Source organism: Saccostrea echinata, unplaced genomic scaffold (genome assembly GCF_033153115.1).
Source record: "Saccostrea echinata isolate AGI-Se365-2 ecotype Australia unplaced genomic scaffold, CSIRO_AGI_Sech_v1 ptg000033l, whole genome shotgun sequence".
NCBI lineage: Eukaryota > Metazoa > Mollusca > Bivalvia > Ostreida > Ostreidae > Saccostrea > Saccostrea echinata.
Genome location: NW_026889782.1, coordinates 33,895,704 through 33,901,703, shown reverse-complemented (window position 1 = coordinate 33,901,703; position 6,000 = coordinate 33,895,704).

Sequence of the window (6,000 nt, the reverse complement as noted above, 5' to 3'; positions counted from 1 at the left end):
AAAACTACTTGATGTCCACTGTACATGTGAACTTTGTGTCCTCAACAAAACAATATGGAGTATACTATACTTGGTCTAAAGAATAATCTATGTCTGCATTCACTTTAAGGTTAAACTGTTTTGGACATTGAGAGTTTGTTTGTTGTTTAACATCCCTCTGGAGAATTTTTCACTCATATGGAGATGCCAACACTTGCCGATGGAGAGCTGCAAATGACCTATGCTCGGCACAGTGGGATTCAAACATGTGACAAAAGGATCAACTAACTCCACGACTCTAGAGCAGAGGCTCTTTCCACTGCACCACGTGGGCGACAGCATTGAGAGTTAAATGTGGATATCAGAACAAGCTACTCTAGGCTTATACTCTCTATATATTGATTGATTGTATGTTGTTAAACATTCCTCTCGAGATTTTTTCACTCATATGGAGACACCACCACATGCCGGTGGAGATCTGCAAATTTTGTCCTATACTCGGCACTTACGGCCATTGAGCATCGAGGGATTTTTTTCGTGCCAGCACCTACTGCGACACAGGACCTCGATTTATACGGTCTCATCTGAAGGACCGGTCTCCCCATCACACAGTGGGATTTGAACCTGCGACGTAAGGATCAACTCCTTACTTCGCTACTCTAGAGCAGACGCTCTAACCACTGCGCCACGGGGGCAACTACTCTACTCTCTATTTAAGTCACTTGTGCAATGACTTTAATTCAAAGTTTTGTACTGATCATGTTGAGTCACATTAGCACAAATATCTTTCTGCTGACCTTGACTAATGACCATCCGCAACTATTCTGGTTGGAAACAATATGTTAATCAATGCATAATAAGTGAAATTACTATGAAAGAAAAATGGTCTACTTAAACCACAAGTTATATTTATAAAAAATATACACTGGTCTCCTTAAGTCATATGAGAGAAACATAAAATATTAAGGAGACCATTTTTTTCATATATTTTTAGGAGGCATTTATTATGAAAAAATAAAGCAAGAGTCGACTAAATGGTGTTCTATAGATCTTTGATCTGGTATTTCTTTTTAGAAAAAAGCTAATTTAAAAAATCTGTATATTGTCTCCTTAAGCCATATATAATGGTCTGGTCTCCCTAGTCCTTAAATCAGAGTTATATATATATATATATATATATATATATATAGTTATTTAACAGTTTAAGGAATGAAATTTAATAGTTACCCAATTTATACGGTATAAAGTGGGTTGGGGCAGTTTACGCTTTACAAACCGCGAAGCGTAAACTGTTCAAACATATGCTTTAAAGGTCACAGACTTCGAGATCGGAGATGATTACCAATTTTTTTAAACGTAAAAACATTGATCATCTAAATGATGAAAATAACAAGCCACAGCGTTCAGATAGTAATGTCTCAAAGAAAAAATGTACCACAGTCACAGCATCTTTAAAAACAGTTAAGAAATGGGAGCAAGAATTCAAAATTCCCGTCGGCTACACAAGACAGTGATACAGTTACTACAATTTGGTGTTTGATCTGTGAAAGATTGGCTACTGATATATAATCGTCGGTAAGTACGAAAGTAAATATGAGATTCATGTATCGAAAATATTTTGAGCTGAAATGAAAATGGAATGTGACTGTCTCTTATCATTCCAACATATTAACTGTAACAATTCCGTCAGACTTATTTCTGAAATCTATTTAATTTTTTTTTTCATTTTTGATAGTTGGTGTTTGAATTTAAAAGAATAAAGAAAGAGTCAATTCTTTATCAGGAGTCATCCGAGCATCAAAGGGTTGCTGCAGGTAAACTAGCACACTCACTGAAAGAAAATCAAAAAGCTACACCTATTGAAAAAAGATTTCAGAAGTCGGATGAGCAAACCTTGGTAAAAATGGACAAATTAATGAAAACAGTTTATTATTTGATTAAAAACGAGAGACCATTTTCAGATTTTTGTGAACTTTTGAAGCTGCAGGACCTATTATTCCGATAAAGCGACAAAGGAGTTTGCATCCCATATAGCTGAAATTTATTTCGATGAACTGAAAGATTTATTACAGAATGCAGATTACTTCAGTGTTTTCTGAGATGGTTCAACTGATCGTTCTGAAACTGAAAAAGAAATTATTATGATTAAAATCCAGAAAGGATACTACCCTGTAATGCTGTTTCTAAGTTTAGAGGAACCACCAAATGGGAAGACACCTGGTATCTTTACAGCATTAGACAATGCTTTTTGCTAAATTTGGAATTCCAAAATGGAAACAAAAACTTATTGGTTTTTGATCAGATGGAGCTAGTGTCAACTTTGGAGAAGTTAGAGGTGTATCTGCTCTTATCAAGGCACAGTCTCCCTGGATCATTTCTGTGTGGTGTCTTGCACATCGGTTGGAACTTGCTGTGAAAGATGCATTCAAACCTACTTACATGGACACAGTTTTTGAAGTAGTTACTTTGATATATTATTTCTACAGAGGATCATCTAAGCGAAATAGAGAGGCTCAAGAAATAGCCGATATAATGGGCGAACATTTTCTATAACCTCCAAAAGCGAAAGGCATCAGATGGCTGGAGCATAAGCTGCAAGTTGGAAGCAAGATGCTGAAGAACTGGCCAGTTATTGTATCTCACATTGGTAATTATGCAGAGGATAATACCAACAAAGGAGACGATAGAGCAAGGGCTACGGGCACTCTTTAACTCTTTGCCCCTTCTGCTGTCTGTGACGTAATAGTTGCATTACATTTGTCATAGTTTGGTGACGTTATCCTTTTCCCCGCAGGGCACTTGCGATTACGTACGGAAAAGACGTGATTTTGAAGATGAATATTTACATTGTGTGTGTGGGCCTAGCGATTTATTGTAACATAGTTTGCTGTATTTATCGTCAAAATTCACGTAACCATCCGCAAGTTGAATTCAAGTATTTTTAATGCTGATTTGATCCTGTTTATTTTGTTTAAATCATTCTTTCGTGTGGACTGTGTTACACGTTAAATATAAAATCATAGATGTATTATTAGAAAGTTTAAATCTAAAACATTGTTCAAAATATTTGTTTGATTTTCCAGACAGGGTCCAATTCCTGTGCTCATAATAAAGTGAGAGACAACGCCACTCGTACCCCCCTTTATTTCTTCAATTACGTGCATTTTATCCATTTTGTTGAAAGTTGCAGGATGTTCTAGTAAATAAAAATAGAAATGAGAAGGATTATCACTTGTTAAGATTTTCATAACAGTTATTTTACAGATCTATAAGGAGAAAAAGAGAAGTTGGCATACTATATATTGTATTTGTAGCTTTCACATGAAAAAAAAATTAACAAAAAAGAATTTTGAATATCTTTTAATTTTCTATTAGACAATAGCAATTCGTCAAAAGAATACATTTTATTTTACTGGTAAAATTTTGGCTGATATACGGCCGAAACACTGCGGATTCGGCATTAAACAATAATCAATCTCAAATTAGCAATATCTTTACATCTCGACTTCTATAAAAAAAATCAGCACGTTAAAAAGCCATGAAATAAAGAAAAGCATTCATTTTTCCGAGAGGCAAACCTCGCATAAAGCACATCGAAATACAGTATTTCTTTTCTTTGGAATGGATTTAAAACACATTTTTTAAAAACAATATATTGGTAATATAGTCGATAGCATTTCTTCCGATGGTGTCCGAAGTTTCCGATTAGTTGTTGAGAAAATCCGGCTGTTTGTACTGTTGGAAGGGTTTCTATGAAAAATACATTAATGGTAGTTGTATTTATCGAGAAGTATAGAAAGTATTTCCACTACTTTTTGCTAGGCCTGCCAACGGGATACATTTTGCCTTCATGATCAGATTTCTATGGCATGATGAATTGTATAAATATGCGTATTTATATCTAATTCAAACAAACTTGCATAACATAAATCAAAATAAGAAACATGGTATATACAATAAAATTAATTCATCAATTATTCATTAGCTATCAGGAGTTGGTGCGTATAGTGGATACACAGATTTTTCAATATCTGCAGTCTGACGCAACTGCCATTGATGCAGTTGTTGACAAGACTTGTTTAGAAGACTCTTATTTCTTCTTTTTAGAGGATATCCTTTCATATTAATATTCTTTGTAAGAAATGGGGAGGGGGATGTAAATTTGGATTGATTTATTGTGTGTTGTTTTACGTCCTGTTCGAGAATTCCTCACTCATATAGAGACGTCACCATATACCGTTGAAGGGCTTCAAATATGGACCTTTACTCGGCACTCAGGGCCATTTTGCAGTGAGGGTTCTTTATCGTGCAGATTGTAAGAAAGAGAAAACAAATCAGTGAACCTTTGTGCAATGAAACGTTTAGTGAATGAACTCATTTTGGATTCATCGTTTTGTCCATTTTTGATATATTGAGAAATATGTTTTTGTAAAAACACATTTAGGGGCCGGTGTAATGGACAATCTGTAAATTTTATTCTGAATTCCAATTTTGTCCGTAAGTTTCGATTTCTGTGCATTCCAATTTTATCAGAATGATACGTTTATCAAATGTTGAGAAATGCATGAGCGCCATATTCAGATCAGTGACTGCAGTAGAGTTTGTTGCGTAGTACAGTTAAGGTGTCAAATGGAAATACCGGCGATTTTTTTTTAAATGGAAAATACATTCTTTACAAGGATGGGCGATTCTTTTTAGGACTTGACTATTATCGGACAAATGTAATGTGCTTGAAAACTATATGTTGAGGACGATTAAATTTCTTATTTAGACTTGTCACGCAATGTGGCAGTCACGTGATTTTAGCAAATATACCTGCTGTATTGAGGTCATCTATAAATTCCAATATTGCAAGGCCATAACCTAGTTAAAAATCTATTTATTTATTTATTTGTATGTTGTATAACGTCCCTCTCGAGAATTTTTCACTCATATGGAGACGCCACCAATTGCCGGTGGAGAGCTGCAAATTTTGTCCTATACTCGGCACTTACGGCCATTGAGCAGTGAGGGATCTTTTTCGTGCCAGCAACTACTGCGACACGGGACCTCGGTTTATACGGTCTCATCCGAAGGACCGGTCTCCACGTCCCACAGTGGGATTCGAACCCGCGACGTAAGGATCAACTCTTTACTTCGCGACTCTAGAGCAGACGCTCTAACCACTGCGCCACGCGGGCGACAGTTAAAAATCTAAGTTTAGTTTATAATTATTTTCAACACTCTTTCTAGTTTGTGAAAGGTGTTGCGAATCTATAAAGGTTCTACTATTTAATTGCAAAAATTGCATTTGTAAGACCGTATGTTGAATATTTTGCTGGTCAAGTAAATTACATACAGATATAATTAATTCATTTGCAAGATTTCATCAGGTTCGCAGCACTTTTCAAATATCTTCATACCTCTCGAGTCTATGTGTAAAAGCTTATCATAATTCATTGAGGGTATGCCCTTGCAATATATCGATTTATTACGACCCTTCTATTACCCTTCAATGAATCTGCATACAAATATGCGGCAGTATCGCTTGTCTAGAGAATATACGGACAGTTTATGAATAAAATCATAAAATAGACATCGCATCCAAGTTAATGGTCTCTTATATCTCTGCAAATGATATTTTATTTAATTACAAAATACTTTGTTCATTGTATAAAATATTACTTGATCGGCCTCTCACTGCATACAAACTGCGTCAAATTTTACGATATGACGTCACATTGACAAGTGCATTGTGATCAGTGAATTGTTTATATATTGCTGTGTGGGATTTAACCAACGACAAAAATACATGCAATAGTAAGTATTAATGTAGTTTAAAGCTATCCAATAGTTTAAAATAGCAAAACATTTCATTTTGTGGTAATTTGAAGAACATATATTTTTGTGTGATGTCATAGTAAGAATTTCCCGTATAAATTAGGCCCCGCCTCCTTACTGTAGCCTTAACTGTGCTGCGTGTATTCTAGCTGAAAGTGCCAGACATACATCACGGTAATTATATATTAATTATTTATTTCA